This window comes from Sarcophilus harrisii, chromosome 4 (assembly GCF_902635505.1).
Source record: "Sarcophilus harrisii chromosome 4, mSarHar1.11, whole genome shotgun sequence".
NCBI lineage: Eukaryota > Metazoa > Chordata > Mammalia > Dasyuromorphia > Dasyuridae > Sarcophilus > Sarcophilus harrisii.
The window spans coordinates 195,570,701-195,592,115 of record NC_045429.1 but is presented as its reverse complement, the minus strand read 5'-3'; the positions used below and the strand labels follow the sequence as shown (position 1 = coordinate 195,592,115).

Here is a 21,415-nt window from a genome sequence, read left to right as displayed (position 1 = left end):
GAGAAGCAGATAATTTGTTTTGTTGTTGTGTTGCCATGCCTCTCTACCCAGTTTGCGTTTTACAATTTTTTTTTTTAACAATGTTACCACTAAAAATGTGGAAGTGACATTAGATTGCATTGAGTGGCATAGGAGCCAGGTCCAAGGAAGATAATCTGCTTTATTCTGATTTGGTCAGACCACTTCTGGAGAGTTTTATTTGGTTCTGGGTGCCACATGATAGGAAGGACATTGATAAACTAAAGAATGTCCACTGGAGGGAAACTGAAATCGGTTAGTTGTCAAGCATTTATTAAATACCTACTGTTACTAGGTGGGGGCAGGGAGGTGGTACTGTGTGAAACAGAGTCCTGACCTTGAAATCAGAAATCTTCATGAGTTCATATATGGCTGCAGACCCTAATTATGTGATCCTGGGCAATTCACTCGACTCTGTTTGCTGCAGTTTCCTCACCTGTAAAGTGAACCAGAGAAGAAATGGCAAATCACTCCTGTATTTCTACTAAGAAAATTCCATATGGGTCACAGAGAGTTGGAGATGATTGCAAAATGACTTAACAACAACCACAAAATTGCCAGCTAAGTACTGGCAATACAATAAAGAAGCAAAAAATAGTGCCTGATGTCAAGAACCCCACAGTCTAATTAATGGGAGAGATAACACATAATCAACTATGATCAAATGAGTTATATGGATGACAAGTTGAAAACAATCAATAGAGAGGAAGCACTAAATTAAGGAGGATTGGGAAAGGCCTTTTACAGGAGGAAAGATTTGAACTAGAAGTCAGGAAATGAAGATGAAGAGAAACAGAGTTCCAAGTATGATGGTTAGCGAAACTGGAATGATAAAGGCTCTTAAGACTATAAAAGGTTGGTTGAAGGAAATGGGGATGTTTATCCTGGAAAAGAGAAGATTTAGTGGATAATCTTATAGTTTTATTGTTCTTAAATGATTGTTATAGAGAAAAAAAATTCTGATTGTTTTCACTGGGAAGATCTAGCATTAATGGGTAGCAATTATAAAGAGGCAAAATTAGTCTTGGTAAAAGAAAAAGTTCTTTACAATTAGAAATATTCAAAAATAGAATGGGCTTCCTCAAGAGCAATGGGTAAAGGCCTTCAGAAAGGAGGTCTTCAAGTAACTGTAAGACCACTTGTACATGTATGCCATAAGGGGAATCCTTGTTCCATTAAAGACTGGACTATGTAGTCTTTAAGGTTCCTTTCAAATAAATGATGCTGAAGCTCATCCTTGACTTGCTCAATCTTCTTTGCCCTAACTCTTTTGTTCTGTTCTCTGAACCCTGTTTGTTTTTTTTTTTTTTTTTTTTTTGCTGGTTTTACTTTATTTGGCCAGTTGGTCCCACTCCTTTCTGGAGACAGCTAGATGGCTCAGTGGATAGAATGTTGAGCTTGGAGTCAGAAAGACCCGCCTTTAAATTCTGACATAGATGCACACTAGTTGTGTAAGCAAGTCGCTTAAGACTCATTTTCTTATCCTGTAGAATGTTGATAATAGCATCTATCCCAAGTGCCAGGTAGTACTGGATAGAAATTGGACCTGGAGTCAGGAAGACCCGAGTTCAAATGTGATCACAGATACTTAACTTCTAGCTATCTCAGTTCTGGCAGCTGTAAAATAAAAATAATAACAGCACCTACCTACATTGATAAGCTAGAGAGTGTCCAGAAGAGGTAGCCAATTGATCAACATGCATTTATTAAGCATTAATCATGTACCAGGCACTTTGCTAAGTACTGGGGATGCAAAGGGAAGTAAAATACAATCTCCTTCTCAGGGTTGTTGTGAGGATTAAATGAAATAATATTTGCAAAGTGTTTGCAAACCTTAAAGCATTAATAATGCTATTGTTTTAAAATTGTTCTTAAAGGTCCATTTCTCATAGTGTTCAATCCTCAGAACCACAGGGGATATTTCTCAAGCCCTCTTCCCTGGACCCTATTCTGTGCTTTCACCTCCTCCTTCTTACTATATGTTCAGCATCTTAGCGGTCAACTGGCAGAAATGAGATGAACAATCTTCTTTTCTTGCCTACATATCTATCTATCTATAAATGTATAGACATATATATATATATATATATATATATATATATATATATATATATATGTATGTTTTGTCCAGCAGTACTGCCAGACGCAAACTGGAAGTACATGAATTCTAATTTTTTTCTAGAAGCAGGAATATTAAAAGAGCAGAAGAGGACAAGTGCCTAAATCCCAGTGCAAAGGCACTGGGATAGGTGATGGAAATATGAAACAAAAATTAAAAACAATCTCAAAGAGATTATATTTTATCAGGGGAATAAAACATATCCACAGATTATTAAATATAAGATGATTTGAAGGAGAGAGCCCCTAGCAACTCAGAGAACAGGAAAGATTCCTTATTCTATGAGATCACTGAGGGAGCAAAGCAATTCAATGGAGATAAACTTGGAATCAGGAAGACAGGTTAGATCCTGCCTCAGATATTTATTAACTGTATATGATCCCTAGAGAAGTCACTTATCATCAGCCTCAGTTTCCTCATCTATAAAATGGAGATAATAATAACATCAATCTCCACAGCATTGCTGTGGAGATCAAGTGAGATAACATGTTATTTGCATACCTTTATGTGCTATATAAATACCAGCTATTAACCTTAAATAAAAACTAGGGATTCTAAGAGGCAGAAATAGACACAGGAGGATTCGGGAAACAGCCTGGACAAAGTATTGAGGTGAGAGAATTCAGCAAAAAACAAATAAATCAATCTTCTTGGTGTATAGAGTATGTTGAGGGGAATCATGTGAAATAAATTTTTTGAAAAGTTCTTTGGAGGTTGAAATGCCAGACTTTACTTAATTCTTGAGACAAGTAGCCATTGATGATTTTTGAGCAGGGGAATAAAGTTGGTTGGAGACTTGGTTAGCTTTTTAAATCTCAGAGAGGAGTAGAAGACTAAAGCTACTGAGGAGGGTAGTCATTGAAGCTGTCTGTGAAATTCCCTCAGATCAGTACCATGTTTGTTATAGTATCTTTCTGGGTGAATTCAACAGATTAGTAATTAAGAAAGTTATGTTTTTTTTATTTTAATGCTCTGTGGATTTTAATCCACTTGGCATTTCTGAAAGTATCAAAACCACAATATAGTTACAATAAAAATGATATTAAAATACTAGGTACCACAGTCCAGAGATTGAGGTCATAGAGAAATTACAAAGATGTGCTTCTTAGTCTTTATTTTGAGTGTTGTTATTTTATTATTCTTCCTGGAATTTCTTTGAACTTTACTTATTCTCAACCTTTTTCAAGTAGAATTTTTGAGGTGATCACCAGAAAAATTCTAAAACAGATTACTAAAGAGATGTCTTGCGGAGACACTTTGTAAAGGAAGCAATGATCAATAATAATGAATATATTGTGAGTTCTGCTAGGGAATTTGTCTTTCTCCTTGTTATTTCTAAAAAAAATCTCATTCCTTGCTAAAAACTATTGATCGATTTAGCCCACTCTTAGCTAATGGACTTTTTTGCCTCTTGATTTAGGGGAAAAAAGTAAATCTAGATTCATTAAGATCAAATTTTACTTATTGAACCTTATTCCTTTTGGGGGGGAAGGGTAGAATAAGGTTATGATATTAGAGGGTCTAGACAGAATATTCCAGATTTAGGTGGACATTTTTGCAAAATCCCTCATGACATTATTATGGGATAGATATGGGCTAGATAATAATGCAATTAGTTGGCTGAACAACCATACCCAAAGACTGTTGATGAATAGATTGATGTTAGCCTGGATATTGTACCCTATAAAGCTAAGTTTGTATCTTAGGTGAAAGATTTTTTTAGGTTTGTTTTTTTCTCATTAGTGACTTGGATAAAAACTTAGAAGGTATTCTTAACAAACTTTAAAATGACATAAAACTAACATGGATAGTTAATAAATATCATGCCCAATGGAACTAAGATTTTTAAAGTGTCTTCATAGACTGGAATGGAATGATAACAAAAACAAAGCTGATAACTTGAAATTTGGGTATAGAAAATAATAAAAACTGAAATTTGATTTGATTTGAATTGATAACAGATTATATGAAAAAGACCTAGTGATTTTATTTCATTTTATTTCACTGCATACTCAGTACCAACCAATGGTGTGATATAGCTTTTAAAACAACCAGAGATTAGGAAGTAAAGATCCTATTGTGCTTTGCAAACTGGATAAGTGACTTTCCCTTTATGGGAGTCAGTATCTTCTATAAAACTTAAATGAAGTAACCACTAAAATAATTTATTAAGCTCTACATTTCTGCTCATGTGCTAAGCACTGGAGCATATAGCAAAGTGAAACTATTCTTGCCTTCAAAGAACTTACATTCCAATAGAGGGGAGACAATATGCATTTCCCCAAAGTTTGCCATTTTACTGCACTAAAATTTTTGAGACACACATACACACACATATGTAGAAAGAGAAAGAGAGAGAATCAGTAGGTGACAGAGTAAATAGAGTTACTGGGTAAGTAGTCAAGAGATTCATCTTTCTGAGTTCAAATCTGACCTCAGAAAACTTACTAGCTATATGACCCTACTTGAGTCACTTAAACCCATTTGCTTCAGTTTTCTAATCTGTAAAATGAGCTGGACAAGGAAAAGACAAACCACTCCGGTATCTTTGTCAAGAAAATTCCAAATGGGGTCATGAATCAGACACAACTGAAAAATAACTGAATACAATGTAAATACATTACATTTACAAACTGCATACAAGGAGATTTAGGGAGGGAGATTCTTTCCATCTCTAAAATTCTCTTCTGACACATCAGATACAATTACTATTTTTGTTTTCATCTTACCAGTTAAAATTTAAAGTTGAAAAATTAGTCTCATTAGCTATTAATGTGTACCATCTGCACATTGCATTCTAACCTGTGAACTAGCTACTGAATATTGAGATGATGAGATCATTATCTTCTTAGGAACATAATGTCCTCTCATACATTAATTTATTTGAGCCTTACAATAGCCCCATAATATAGGGTGTATTTTTAATCTCTCCAGGCCAGTCTTCAGTTTTCTCATCTGGAAAATGGAGTTGGACAAGCTAGCCTCTAAGATTCCTCTCAGCACTATATCAATCCTCTTCTGAACTTATAGTATTTATTTGACAAACAAGGAAATTCAGATTTAGAAAAATGAAGTGATTTTCCCAGGATTGGATGACTAGTTAATATCAGTTCCATAATATATAAATAGTAGAAACTGTTATTTGAGAGAACGCAGATTGAAGAAAGTGGTGGTCAGAACCAAAACACTAATGAGGAGGGAAAGGGTGAAAGGAGGAAAAACTTGGGGAAAATAGGATTGCTGGAAATACAGAGTTAGTAATCTTAACTGTGAATGTGAATGGGATGAAATCTCATAAAATGGAAGGAGATAGCAGAGTAAATTAAAAAAACTAGAATCCTACAATATGTTGTTTATATTTGATGCTGAGAGATACATAAAGTTTAAAGCCTGTAGCAGAATATATTATGTAAAAAACTAAAAATTAAAAAAAAAGCAAGGGTGGCAATGCTGATTTCAGATCAAGAAATTGTACTATGTGAAAACAATCTAGAATTATTTTGAATTTTAGAGTATTTAGAATTTTAACTCTCTCAAACATCTACACTTCTAAGTATCTCAAATATCTAGAATTCTAAAGAGATATTCCAGCAAGCCTTAAAATCTTTTGGGATAGTGTACATGGATATGAGCACAAGTTTCAAATAACCATAATTACAGAATGGATTTATATAGGATTATAAAACAAAGACTCTACCATCTGCTTAACCCTTTCTATATGATTCATTAAGAGACCACAAGCCCAAAGTCAGCAGAAATCAGAGGTAACCTGAAGCCATGCTGATTGTTCAGTTTCTAATGTTCATTCAGCCATTCCTTAGAGAGCTATTGGGCATTTGGGAACTTTTAGCATCTGTTCTTGCCTAGCTTTGCTGGGCTCTCAAGGAACCTCTGGGGCTTCCTTCATTCACATCAAACTTCTTTGACTAATGAATGTTATATTATTAAAGGATATATCTATGGTCTAGTTCAGAGGTTCTTAACCTTTTCGGGATTATGTGTCTCTTTGGTAGTCTGGTGAAGCCTTCACACCCCTTCTAAGAAGAATGCTTTAAAATAATTATAGGAAATGCTAAATTTCAGTTAGAAATTAGTGAAAATAAATGTTTTATAGCATGTAATAAAAAATAAACATTTTTGTTTCCTGTCCAAGTCCATGGACCCCTGAAATCTAAACCATGGATTCATTGAGATTACATGGACTTCCGGGTAAGAACTCCTGCTCTAGTTAAATTATCTAGTTAAGATAAAGTACCCATGAAATTTTGATAATTCTATGACTTGAACTTTGAAATTCTAGTTACAGATAAATTTGCAGTTTTTAATGAGTAACTATTGTTTTTATATGTTATGCCTAAATTCATTTGTATAGCTGTTATTGTTGTTTAGGTTATGCTCTTTGATTCTCAATCATAAAGTGGGATTTCTTTGTTTCACTCTACCACAATTCTATTCTGGTATCCAATGTACCTAAACTTCTTAAATGGAACTCCCAAGTCCAGCACTATATCCATTGCACTATTGCTGTCTGTTGATGGTGTCTTATTTTCCACACCACATAAATCATTTAATCTCTTAAATGAGATTATGTCCAATGCTTAAATTGGGCATAAAGTTTAAATCAATTTGGATCCATGCATATCTCAATCATGAAGAAAAGAATTAGGAGGCACATTCTATTATAAAACATTTGGTTTTACGTTGTTTTGAGAGAAGATAGTTGATGTGGACTTAGAATTTCATCTGTGAGAAAACTACATAAAAATATTGTGTATATTGGTGTTTTGATCCTACTATACGTCCTTTTTAAAAAAAAAGAGTGGTTTGGGGCAGATTCCTTAAACTGTCATTTATAAAAATTATAAGTTCTAAAACCATCCAAGGGGTTCCTCAAATTAAAAAAAAAAAAAAAAGATAATGGCAGATCAGCTAATACAACGTACCCTGTTTTGCTATCTGTATCCATGTTGTACAATGTGTTCAACTGATGTAGGTAGCTTTACTTACATAGAAAAACATCAGAGAATGATCACACTCAATTGTGAAACTAGAAGCTGGATTATTATTATTGATTTGAAACCAGTCATTAAATATGCCAAATAATGTATACAATTATCAAGACCAAAAAACTGAAATTGAGAATCATGCTCAAAGCAATTGAAAAGCATATGATAAGAGAGAGCAGACTGCAACACATTATAAACATGAATGAAATAATAAAAGTGGAGTAAAGGTTGTCATCAAAGGTATTTATTATCTAAAAAGAAGGTGGATTGGTCCTGTAGCAAGACTGAGGAGTAATGGATGAACTGCCCCTGTTCTCCATTAATAATCTTTTTATGTTAAGGGAGTACAAGAAAGACACTTTGCATACTGAGTGAGTCACTGTGAATATGAAAAGCAAAAGAAGCATTTATTAAGTGTCTACTATGTATCAAACACAGTGCTAAGTCCTTTCCAGATATTATCTCATTTGATCCTCCTAATAATCCTAGGAGATAGGTGCTATTAGTCTTCCCATTTTGAATTGAAGTTGAAGGAAGAGAGATAGATGAAAATTAAGTGACTTGCTCAGGATCACACAGCTAGTAAATGTCTGAGGCTGAATTGGAACTCAGGGCTTCCTGACTCCAAATCCAGGTCTCTACCAATTGTTCCACTCAACTGCCTACCTAATATTTTGAAACAACCTTTCAAATTCTTGAAGACAGCTATAATGTCACCCCATGTCTTTTTCAGACATCTCCACTTTGTCCAACTCTCCATTGTATAGTTCTCTGAATCCATTTTCTTGTATCTGTTTCTCATTTTTACATCCAAACCTCTCTTGCTTTGCTCTGTATGGCTCCCCCTATGTCTGTGTTTTTCCTTTTATTTGCCCCCTCTCCCTGGTTCTTTTTTGTTTCTTCAAATTGGTGCTTCGTCTTCCTTGATGTGGAACTGAAAATGTTGTTTTTGTTATACCATTTTCTGAATATAAATTTAACTTGCTTGTTTTTAATTTTAAAACTATATGAGCAAAAAACAGATTCTCAAAAAAAAAAATAAATAAAAACAACCCCATTGTATGAACAATCTTGATATTTCAGAGGTGGAAGAAATGTTAGAAATTATTCCCTTCTTGGAAAAATAAATCATATATTTGTTTTTTTAATAGATAAGTGACTTAATCTCTGCCCTTCCTCTCCTCAACCCCCTTCCTTCCAGTGTCCTTCAGTAGAATAGGTTTCCATTCATTTATTACAGAGAAAAAGACCCCAAGGAGGGCTAACTAGTAATACATTTCCTAAAACCATAGGTTAAGAATGAGAATGAGACTTTACAGGTCATATAGTCCAACTTCCTTACTTTGTGGACTAGGGAACTGAGACTCAGAGAGGTTAAATGAGTTGCCACAGTTAGTAAATGACAGAACTGAGATTTAAATCCAAGCCTGAAGACTCCCAAGTCCAGCACTGTATCCACTGCACTATTGCTGTCTGTTGATGGTGTCTTATTTTCCACACTACATAAATCAAGCAGGGAAGTAAATGATATAATAGACATGGTTTCATTTGGTTAACCTTCTGCAGTTATCTTTGAATATTTAATTATAAAGTAGGAACAAGAATTGAAATTCACTCCTACACCAGGGTTACTGCAAGTGTTTTAAGCTAGAGAGGTTCTTCAGAATGCTGATGGCCTCATTCTTGAAGCAAGATGTGTGATATCACCCAGGAGATGCTAAACCAGAATAGTTTAACGTCTTTATTGTCTTTCTTTTGTGTCTGTTTTTTCTACCACTTTCTCTATTCCTTTCTTTTTTTCTGCTATATCTATTGGATTCTGGATTTAAGAAAAAGAAGCTTTACATTTTTAGAAATCTAACCTTCTTAAAATTTATATCATGGATACAGCAAGGACATGTGCCAAACAGGGAGATGGCCCCCTGCATCCCTTTTGTCCAGCTTATGGCTTGCCAGAGTCCAACTAGGAGCTTGCCCAGCTCTGCCAGGATTGGAGACTGACTTTGAATGTTGTCTGGCACCCTGAAACTTATATTAAGTCTTGCTTTTGTACTTGGAAATACACAAAGGTAGTTGGCACCCTTTACAAATGGACCAATGCAAGGTCAGATGATTCCAAGTATCTTTGAATAACTATACTATTCAAGAATAACAGAGTTACAAAGGAATAATTCCTCTTGGGTTTAATAGCAACTCCTGTGGATAAATCAGTTATTCTGTCTTTTTTTCTATATAATGTCCCCAGCTCCTCCTCCCACTAAGGGGAAAGGATCAGACTGCCATATATCTTTCTCTGACTCATTCTTCCTTGTTTTTTTTTTTCTTTAACTGGCCAAAATATAAAACCAATGCATATCTTAATTTAAGCAACAAGAAAGAAAATAGATATTATACCAGAAGTCTACTTCATTACAATCTTAAATTTTATTTGGCAGTAAAGAGTTTAAAAACTGTCACTGGATTCTGTTCTATTATTCTTGAAATGGATTTTCATTTTGTACTAAGGAGCTGAAAAATAGAAAAAAAAAGAATAATTGGTAAAGCCAACATGCCATTTAGGAGGTTGGCAAGGAGAAGTATCCAACTCCAAAAAGATTAATGGGATGTAAGATTGTTTTGCATTCCTAAATTTCAGACACCTCTTCTGGGTTGCTTTGGATGATCTTAAATAGTGTAATATCATTTAAAAAATTAATTTCATCCAAAATGCCCTATGGAACACTTAGCAGAGGTGTCATGAGACTATCAATGTTTCATTAGAACTCACTAATGGGAAAATATAAGTAGAAAGAAATATAAAGTATTTATTAAGCACTTAGGATATTCCAGGCACTATTCTAAGCACTGGGAATACAAATATAAGCAAAAAAGAAATTTCCTACGTTCACGATGCTTATATGCTAATAGGAAAAGAAGAAAAGAGGAAAAATATAAAAGGAGCTGAGAAGCCTAAGATGGGGAGAAGTAGGGAATGATACCAGTGGGATGAAGGCTTCTGAGGAGGTAGAAAAATCCAGAGCAAGAAATGGAGCTAAGAGTAAAGTAAGTATGATCTCAGCATGTTGTAAAATGGCAGTCCAGATCAGAGTTTCCAATCAAAGGAGAAAAAGAGAAAATTGACAAAGAAGTAGAAAAGGTCAGAGAGTAAAGAGTAACACAGGAATCTGTGCTGAATGTGGGAAATACAAAGATATTCCCTGAACTCTGGGATTTTTTGAACCAGCTAGAAATAAAGGTCATGCATATAAGAAAAATAACAGTACTTTAAAGCATAACCTAAGGAACCACCAAAAAGGAGAAGCTGCTCCAATTCTCAAAGGGCCAAAAATTAGAGTGATAGAATGTAATAGTAGTGTCCAAACATATATATGACTGTGAAGGCACAAGTTTCAGCTTTTTGAACAAGACTCATTAAAATTAGACAAAGTTATTTATAGCTGAGCCCTAGAATATAACTAATCTAATAACATTGAAGGTAAATTTTGTGACACCAGATGAGACAGATCATTACAACAAAAGGCATGTAAATGATTTTTAGTGAATTGTTAGACCATTAAATGAAAATAAGATATTCAATTAATCACCAACTAATTATTAAGCTTCTCCAATGTAAAAGGTATTGTGCTAAGTGCTGGGTATAAGAAACACAAAGTGAAGCAATTCCTGACCTCAAGGAACTTACATTCTAATGGGAAATACAACATATACAAAAATGTATGCATACACACATGTGTATATCTATATCTGGAGAGAAAGAGAGAGAGAGAGACAGACAGAAAGACAGACACAGGGACAAAAAGAGACAGAAACAGAGAAAGACAAAGAAAGAGAAGAAGAGAAAACTGGTATTTCTTTTATGTATTGATTAGATTATATGGCTACTTTTATCTTTTTTAGCCCTGAAATGCTATAATTTAGGAAAGTACATATAGATGCACACTCCTGTGTGAAGCGTATTTCAGGCAAAGAAGGAGGAAAATCAGAATTATCCCAGTAATATACTTCAGTACAATGTAAGCTGAAGAGATTCTTCTAAATGCTGATGGCCATAAATGATGTATAAAAGGATGATAATATGCAAAAAAATTTAGACCAGAATAATTCAATTTCTCTATATCTTTCTTTGTGTTTCTTCTTTTTTTTCTTTCTTTCTTTATTCCTTTCTTTTTCTGCTGTCCTCCTTGAATTCTAATTGGATATCTTATTGAATACCTACAATATATACATATGTATATGTATATACATAGACCTACTATATATAAATATATATACACACACATACAGATATTCATTAATTCATACATACTCTTGTATACACATACATGTACATACATCCTCACCACAAAGAACAACAAATTCTATGTATTTAACTACTACAGGCACATATAAAAAGGATGAATGTGCTTAGTTTGGAACATACTATTGATCATGAGTTTTTTAAACCACATGCTTGTAAATGGATTACAGTATCATTAATAGGAAAAATAAAAGAACTTGGGTTTTTTCCTTTTTTTTTTTCAAACCACCTTTAAATCAGTATATGTTTATTTCCTATTTTTTCTTTTGTTGACAAGGGCTCAGTTTAATGAGTGTTAAGTCAGTAGGTTTTTAAAAAAAAGTTTAATGACCTAGTAGAAAATAATGAAATGTAACCTTATCATCAATAAAACCTATAGAATGATTCTTCAACAAAATTATTTAAGCTGTTGAGTCAGTAAGGTTGAGTTTTTAGGATGATTCTAAGCTTGAAGATCTTAAATGTAGATAATCTAATTAAGTTGGAATAAGTCACATGGGTTAAACCTTTACAAAATATTAAATTGAAGCAGTTCCTGGATACAGTTATATTGGTGTGACTATAAAATATACCAGATGTAAATGCTTTTCACTTTCTTTTTATTGCCTTTTTAAAAAGTTTTTTTTTTAAATCTGAACTTAACACCAAATAAAATGAGCATTTTCCTACACAAAGTAAAATAAATAATAAGGATTGTGTTTGAAATCACAATACTGTTACATCAGCTTGCTTTTTCTTTTCAAAATATAATAAATTCAATGTTACTTTCAAAATTTTCTTATTTTCTTATGAATTTCCTACTATTTGCTTCTGTGCATTAAAAAAAACTTCTTCAATAACTCTTTTTCCTTTCTCCTAGTTCTTTGCTATAAATAGAATTGCTCTGATGTTAACTTTTTTATTTGTCATGTTACCTATTTGGAGTTTATCTTCAAAAAAATATAGTGGGAAATAGTAATTTAATTCTAATTTCTTCCAGATTGATTTATAGTTTTCTTAGCAGTTTTGTATGAATAGTAGGACCTTACACCAAGTTAGGATGATTGGGTTTATCAAATACAATGTAATCATGCTTGATTGCTTTTACGTATTGTGTTCTCAATCTGTTCCACTAAGCATCTTTTGTATTAATTAACCCAGTAAAAAATAGTTTTGATTATTACTACTTTAGTATAATTTAAAATCTGATACTTCCATGTTTATATCTCTAATGAATATTGATATAAAATTTAAATAAAAATGAATTATAAATATTACAAAAATTAAATAAAGTATTTAATATTTTGCATTAATGTCTATTAGTGATATTGGTTTGATCTTGATATTTTACCTCTCCCTGTTTTGAGTGTTATGACCATATTTTATATTGTACAAGTTTAATAGTATTTCTTCTTTTTTATTTATTTATTTTTTTTACAAATAACCTATGCAGTATTGGAATTAATCAGTCTTTACTTGTACATTATTTAGTCATGGACTTTTTATTTTATTTTATTTTTTAGGGGGGGAGGAGGCAATTTAATTATTTTATTAGCAAGGTCAACAGGTTATTAACTTGAAAAGGATGATCATTTGGCCAACTCTTTTAGACCAAAGACAAACACTTCATCAAGAGATTCTTGGATTTATGAGGGAAGACAATGTGAAAGGGAAAATGGAAAAATGGATGGCTCTTGACAAAAACCAAAAGGGGCAATCCCCTTTGATAACCTTGACAAAATTAGAGAGCAGTTCCCTTTGATAAGTAGACCTTGGAGATAAAAAAGAAAAGGGAAAAAGTAAATGTCTACTTTCCTCTAGAAACACCTGATGCAGATGGACTTTTTATTTTAAGAGGTTTTTTTATTGTCTGTTCCATTTCCTTTCCTTAAATTGGGTTATTTGAATTCTCTATTTTTTCATTCTGGTTTAAAGAGTGGTTTTGTAAATATTTAATCATTTCATCTACAATCCATTTTGTTGTCATGTATTTTGGCATAAGTAATTTCTGATAGTTTTCTTAATTTAATCTACACATGCCAATTCTCCTTCTTTTTTTTTTTTTTTTTTGCTTTTGAGACAGCCAGCTGATTTTTAAATATAATTATTACCTTATTTAATATAATTTTAAATTTATTTTCCCAGATCCTTCACAGATATGTACATCTAATAATGCCTAAATATTCATATAATACTTTGTAGTAAGGATCTGAATTTATGTTTTAGTAAACTGGATATTTTGACATATATTTTTTTCTTAAATGATATAAAATTTAAAAAAAACTAATTTATATTTGTATATTGTAATCAAGTACTGGAATGATTGTTAAAATTTAACTTGAGAAGAGTATCCATTTCTATTATAAATTTTAATTTGATGTAATACTTTACTGCTTTCTTTTTTAAAACTCATATTTGGAAAGTAGAGTTATTCTATATTATGATAGATTTTCAAAAAAAAATCAGGAATATTTATCTTCCTGGTTTTACAGCAAGGATCCCCACATTCTCTTGTCTTACATATATCCAAACATTATCTTGAATTATTTTCTTTTATTTCTATTTCTTGTTCTTTCTATTCTTTCCAAACTTTATTCCTTAGTCTTCATTGAAAGATTATTATGCATATCTCAGTCTTTATCCTCTCAATTCTTTAAATATTTTCTCAGGTGATCTCAGTCATCATATTTTCAAACTATAATCTCTATGTGGATATTTACAAAAACTATGAATATAATCCTCACCCCTAGGCTGAGATCCAGTTCTCCCATTCCACATTACCAATTTCTTGATAGACATCTTCACGGGTATCTCAAACTTAACATATTCAAAACAGTGTTCATTTTCCCCCCTCAGAACTGCATATCCCTTATAAATGAGAACACAGACAAAAAGGGCAATGTTAGTCCTACTGTGTTAAATTTTATCTCTTGAAAAAATATAAAACTTGGGGCAGCTAGGTGGCGCAGTAGATAGAGCACCAGGAGGACTTGAGTTCAAATGTAGCTCAGATACTTAACACTTCCTAGCTGTGTGACTCTGGACAAGTCACAACAATTGTCTCAGCAAAAAAAAAAGAAATAAAAATAAAAATAAAAAAATATAAAACTTTATATACTAAATTCACAGTTTTGTAGATGATCCTTTCACATAGACAATCATTTTTTTGTGGAAATGTTTGTTCTTTCTGATGTTTATCCAGTTCATCAGTTCATAATTTTAAAAATGGAAACCAATTAAAAAAAAAAACCCTATACTTTTTCCTAATTTTCCTGTCTTATTGAGGATACCATCATCCTTTCAGTTCACTGAAGTCTGCAAGCTTGGGGTCATCCTTTTTTAAAAAAGATTTATTTAATATTTTTATTTTCTATAGTTATACATAAAACAATTTTTTTTTACATTTGTTTCTGTAACTTTGAGTTCCAGATTCTCTCCATCCTCCTCATCCTTAAGAAGTTACATTTCAACTTATACAAAACATTTCCATAAAAGTCACAATTGTGAAAGAAAACATAGATTTCCCCCCTCCAAAGAAACAACCCTCAAAATAAAATAAAATAAAATAAAATAAAGAGTGTGCTTCAATCTGTATTCAGACACAATCAGTTCTTTTTCTGAATATGGATAGCATTTTTCATCTTAAGTTCTTCAGAGTAGTGTTAGATCATCATATTGCTGAAAGTAGACATCATCAAGGTCATTCACAGCTACTTATCCCCCAACATTGCTATTATTTTGCATATAGTACCTTTCACTTTTCTTTTTTCTTTTTTTTTTTTTTTTTTTTTCTATTCAGACTATATTGGGATTACTTTGGATCACACATTCTTGCTATTTCTCTATACTATGTATTCCTGGTTCTGCTTGTTTCATTCAGCATTAGTTCATGTAAATCTTTCCAGGCCTTTCTAAAGTCAGCTTGTTCATCATTTTTATATAACAATAATATTCCATTATCTTCATATAACCTAATCAATCATTCCTCAATTGATGGACATCAACTCATTTTCTAATTTTTTACTACCACAAAAAGAGCTACTACAGACATTTTTGCACACATGGATCCTTTTCTCTCTTTTAGGATTTCCTTGGTATACAGACCTAGTAGGAGCAGTATTGGATCAAAGGGTATGCACAGTTTCATAAGCTTTGAGACATAGTTCCAGATTGTTCTCCAGAATGGGTTGGATCATTTCACAGTTTCATTAACAATGCATTAGTGTTCCAATTTTCCCACATCCCTTCCAACATTTATCATTATCTTTTCTTGTCATTTTAGTCAATCTGAGAGGTGTGAGGTGGTTTCTCAAAGTTGTTTTAATGTGCATTTCTCTAATCAACAGTAATTTAGAGCATTTTTTCATATGATTATATGTTGGTTTTAATTGAATCATCTGAAAATTGTCTGTTTATATTCTTTGACCATTTATCAATTGGGGAAGGAGAAGCTCCTGAGGACAGTGAGCTTTTTTTCCCCCCTCAGGTAACTGAGGTTAAATGACTTACCCAGAGTCACACAGCTAAGAAGTATTAAGTGTCTAAGTCCAGATTTGAACTCAGGTCCTCTTGACTTCAGGACTAGTGCTCTATCTACTGCATTATCTATCTGTTCCAGATTCATTTCTTTTATCCAACCATTTAAGAGGTCTTGTTGATTTTCCCCATAGGAGGTCATTTAATTTGTCTCCTTTGTCCAGTCACTAGTCCATCATATTTGTTCAGGCTTTTATCATCTCTTACCTGGATTATTGCAATAGTCAACTAATTGAATTCTCTGCATCTAGTTTCTTTACTCTTTAATATATTCTCCATCTAGCTGACAAATAATATTCCTTTAAAAACTGTTATTGATATGTTTTGTTTTTACATTACAGACATTTACAGATTACCCTCACTCCTTGAGATATTTCCTGGAACAAAGAAAAACAATTAAACAAAGCTAATAATAGTGACCTTATCTGAAAGTGCATGCAACATTCAACATCTACAGCATAGCCCCATTCCCAGCTCTCAGTATTTTTTGTTCAATTACCAGAAGTTTATTTTCTTTCCTACCCACCCTGATCCCTGTCAACCTTTACAAAAACTTAGGTGGAAGAAAAGAAAAATCAATTCCTTGTTATAAATGTCCATAGTGAAGCAAAACAAATCCCCTCACTGGCATAATACAAAAATATATGTTTCATTAGTTATCCCTACATCTATCATCTCTCTCATGAATAGCATATTTTAGTCCTCTGAAATTGTGTTTTGAAAATATTGTTGTTATTGCATAAATTGTCTTGATTCTGCTCATTTTACTCTTCATCAGTATATAAAAGTCTTCAAAATTGTTAATTTTTATAAATGAAAAAAGCAGTTTTCTTAAAGCACAGTTCTGACCATATCACTGAAGCTGAAATGACCCTTTATCAATCAATTATTTAATCAACAACTGTTTATCACATGCTTACTATGTTCCAAGGACCTTGCTAAGTACTGGAGATATGAAGGGAAAAAAATGTCCCTGTCTTCAAAGAGCTTATATTCTAGTGGGGAGACAATGTATAAATAAATAGCTAATATAATATACAGAATAATGGAGATAGTTTTAAAGGGAAGGATACTAGCAAGTGGGAGAATGGGGGAAAGACCCAAAGAAGATTGGTCTTGAGTCTTGAAGGAAGCCAGGAATTCTAAAACTGAGATGAAGAGGGAGAGCATGGAAGAATATCAGTGCAATAGTAATATTGTTGTTTGAGGACCATGAGACCAGGGAGGTGATACCATGAAAAGCTCAGGAATTGGATTTAAGTGAGGGAAGGCTGTGCAAAGTCACCTGCCTCATTTTCCCCTCCAGAACTGTCTGCGTCCAGTGGACAAATATAGATCAGGATGGCTGGAGATGGCCCTGAATGCACTAGAAGATGCTGGCCTTTTTATTTTTTGCTGAGGCAATTGGGGTTAAATGACTTGTCCAGGATCACACAGCCAGGGAGTTCTAAGTGTCTGAGGCCAAATTTGAACTCAGGTCCTCCTGACTTCAGGGCTGATGCTCTATTCACTACACCATCTAGTTGCCCCCCATCTTGGGCTTTTAAAACCAAGGTCTTTAAGAAGTCTCAGTTTGACTGAGATAGGCTAGGTAAGAAATGAGACAGAAAGTGGACCCTTTTACCCAGTCAAAAAAAAATCCATCTGGGAGGGGAAGACCCTCATGGTTTCTGGGCAAAACAAACAATTGTTATTTGCATTCACTCCTAGTCCATTAGAGCCCAAGCAAAGACCAACTGTGACTTGGTCTGGGACCTATTATTGGCCAATCAATGAAAGCTAGAGTAATTTGGGTTTAAGGCTTGGTCCTTAAGAAAGATATTTAAGTCATAAATCCTGATCTATATCTATATACCTAAATATTTAAAGATATATATATATATATACATATATATATATATACACACACACACATATTTATTTATTTTAAATTTGTTCATAGTAGCAGGGAGACAGAAGATGAAGCATTGTGATTATGTCTGAGAAGCAATACATAGACCAATATGGTTATGTCTAAGTGTGTGTAAGGGAGTAATGTATAATAAGACTGGGAGGATAAGAAAGGGCAAGGATATGGGTAGTTTTAAACCTTGAACTGAAAATTTAATATTTTATCCTAGAAGAATAGAGGAATGACATGGTGAAAACCATATTTTGGGAATATCACTTTAGCATATGCCTGAAGATGGTTTTGTATGGTTGGAAACATTAGACTTTAAGCAGGAAATCCATTTAGAAAGCTATTCCTACCGCTTGGGAAGAGGTGATAAAAACCCAAGCCTTTCATCTGTTGACCACTTCCATTTTCACTGGCTGTTCTTTACACCTACAATCTCACCTCTGCCTCCTAGCTTCCTTTAAGTTTCAGCTAAAATACTGTTTTCTGCAAGAAGACTTCTACATTTAGTGCCTCTCCTCTGAGATTATCATCAATTTCCTTCCTTCCTTCCTTCCTTCCTTCCTTCCTTCCTTCCTTCCTTCCTTCCTTCCTTCCTATCTTCCTATTTTCCTTCCTTCCTTCTTTCCTATTTTCCTTCCTTCCTTCCTTCCTTCCTTCCTTCCTTCCTTCCTTCCTTCCTTCCTTCCTTCCTTCCCCCACATACATACGCACAAATGTGTTTGTAGTTATCTTGTTTGTGCAGGCAGCTAGATGATACAGTGGATAGAGCTCCTGGCCAGGAATCCAGAAGATTTGAGTTCAGAAATTTAGTAACTGTGTGACCCTAGACAAGTCACTTAATCCTATTAGTTCCAGTTTCCTCATCTGTAAAAATGAACTGGAGAAGAAAATGGCAAACCACTCCAGTAACTTTGCCAAGAAAATGCTAGCTGGGATCATGGACAGTAGAACCCAACTGAAAAGCTACTAAACAAAAACAACAATTTTGTTTGTACAAGTTGGTTCCATGATTTTTCCATGGAAAAACTCATTTAGACAATGAGTTAAGAATAAAGACTAATTTTTTTGTTTGTTTTTCTCTGTATTCCCAGCACTTACACAGGGCCTGACATATAGGCATTTTAAAATGCCTTTTGACTTGACACAAATTGGAGTGGTAGCTTTTTGAATTGATTTTATTAACTATAGGGAAAAAAATTTAAAAATTGGGGAGGAGGGAGGTGCATTTAAAACTTCATTATTCTAATATAGGGCCATAATTTTATAACTGGAAAAGTCCTTGGCCGTTTTGTCAAAATTCTGTATTTTATTGCAAAAAAAAAAAAATCAGGATCAGAAAAATTAAGGGACATATCCAAGATCACACAGATAATATTGGTAGAGCTAGGATTTGGCTGTAGGTGCTCTGATTTCAATACAGCATTCCTCTCCCCACTACCTCCCTATTTTCCCTTTTATGTCAGGCACTACATTAGACTTTAGGAAATGGAAAGATAAGAAACAGTCCCAATTGTGTAAGAAGTTCTTAATCTCCATGTTTCATCTCTCCACCTCTTCCTCCACATTAAAATCCAGTTCCTAGAATCCGTTTCTTCCTTCAGTCTGCTTTTTGGCAGGCCCTTTTCCCAGCTTCCTCTGCGTTCAGGGTTCAGTTCAAACACTACCTCCTCTTTATTCCTCTAATTGCCTGACTTCCCCTTCTCCCAAATTGCGTTTAATTTTTTTTTTTTACATATACTTTGTAATTTATCTGTATATGTGTTTTTCCTCCCAACTAGAATGTAAGCTCCATGAAGGCAGGGGCCCCGTTCATGGGGGAATCCCTGATTCCTGAATGTATAGTAGGCATTTTATAAAATGATTTCAGTTTAATTTTATTTAGTCACATATAACTGAGAATGAATGTAATCAATTGTAGTATTGGTTTTTTCTTCAGCTTGTTCTCAGTTTGGGGGTTTCTCCATTCAGAGCTAATGGTGTGCAAGGCTTTGCAAGGGTGAATGCTGAAAACTATCTTTGCATGGATTTTGAAAAATAAAGTTATTATTATTTTTTTAAAGTAGGCTTCCTCAAGTAGAAAAAAATTAAGAAGTATCTAAGATTTAATTTAAAAAAAAAAAAAGAAAGAAAGCTAATGGTGCAGAAATCTCGGAAATCTAATCTGGAGGTAAAGGACGTCTGTATTGTTCGCAGACCTCCACCAAGAAGGGGGGTGGGAGTGGTTTGGGGTAGAGGGGGAGGAGGAAAGGAAAAAAAAGAAACAGGTTGATAGTGTTTACTTTGGGGATAGCGCGTTGCTGTCCAGGCTAAGTCTAACACCACAGCTTTCTCTTACTCCTTTAGCCCCAGTTTTCAGCCTAAAGTCTAAGATTTTTCCCCTAGGAGGGGCGGGCACACCACTTTAGAAGATGGATCTGTTTCCGCATCTGCATCCTTTGCTCCCCTCCTGGCCCCGCCCCACCTTTCCTCTGGTACCGGGTGACTGCCGCCATCTAGGAAGCTGCAAACTGTCTGATCGGAGACTATTTATTTAAAACCACCTGGCTTCCAGGGATCTCGCCCCACCTGCACCCTCTCCACCCTCTTCTCCTCCCTTCCCGACTCGCCAGCATTTTGCGACCGTTGTGCTGCAGGCTGCTCAGGCTCAGGTTTCTTTCAGTCTGCACACGTGCTGCAGCCTGCATTTGCCCTAAGTGCACATTCTCTTCTCGATTCAGCCCCTCCCTTCCTTGGGTGAGGGTTTTTTTAATTTTTTTTATTTTTTGGGGGGAGGTCTGCTTTTCTTCAGCACCTAGAGGTTGCTGCTTTTTGGCTTTCTGCCACTCTTGGACCCTATTTGTCTCCCAGTTCGCGGCTGGGACCAGATGATTCATTCCTCCCTAAAAGAACATCTTTAGGGATGAAGCTTAAGCCCCTGCTCTTCTCTATCAGTCCTAGAGAGGGAGTGTAGAATTGAGGACCCCGGACTGCTAGCCCCTGGGCGCAAGCGAACTTTTCCTGCCAGCTTTTTCTCTAGTCCTCTTGCCCACTTCCAGGAGGGCAATTGTGGGCGTGCGAGGATAAAACCTCGTTTTCTCCGCCCAAAAGACTCACGCAGTTTAAAAAAAAAAAATTTTTTTCCCCCCAGAGCTAATTTGTGCTTGCTTTGAGGCCTCAGTAAAATAAGTTGGTGGATCATGAAAGCTAATGTTTGAGGTAAACGCTTGCTTCTGATTAGGATTGTTTGATGCAATTCTTGGGAGAAAGATTGCATTTGGCTTTCTCGCTAGTAGTTCACAGCATAAGAAGTTCTAAGTTTATAGGTCGGGTGGAGGCCAGGTGGTTATTTCCAGAGTTTTTATCTTCTAATTACAGGTCATTAAAATGGCTCCTCTCTATTACCCATGTAGAAGACCATACAGTACACTTATCCCCTTTTTTCTTTTTTGTTATTAAAGCTTTTTATTTTCTAAACATGAATAAGTAATTTAACATTCACCCCCACAAGGTCCTGTGTTCCAAATTTTTTCCCTTCCTCCCACGCTTTCCTCTAGACAGCAAGTAATCCAATATATTTAACC

The 21,415-nt window shown here is 34.3% G+C and overlaps 1 protein-coding gene across 2 annotated transcripts in view; it reads left to right on the top strand.

Annotated features, from left to right (window-relative positions):
- CRYBG1 (crystallin beta-gamma domain containing 1) overlaps window positions 1–21,415 on the top strand; it is a 261,291-nt gene that overhangs the window by 160,428 nt on the left and 79,448 nt on the right. The gene's annotated exons all lie outside the window — the stretch shown is intronic.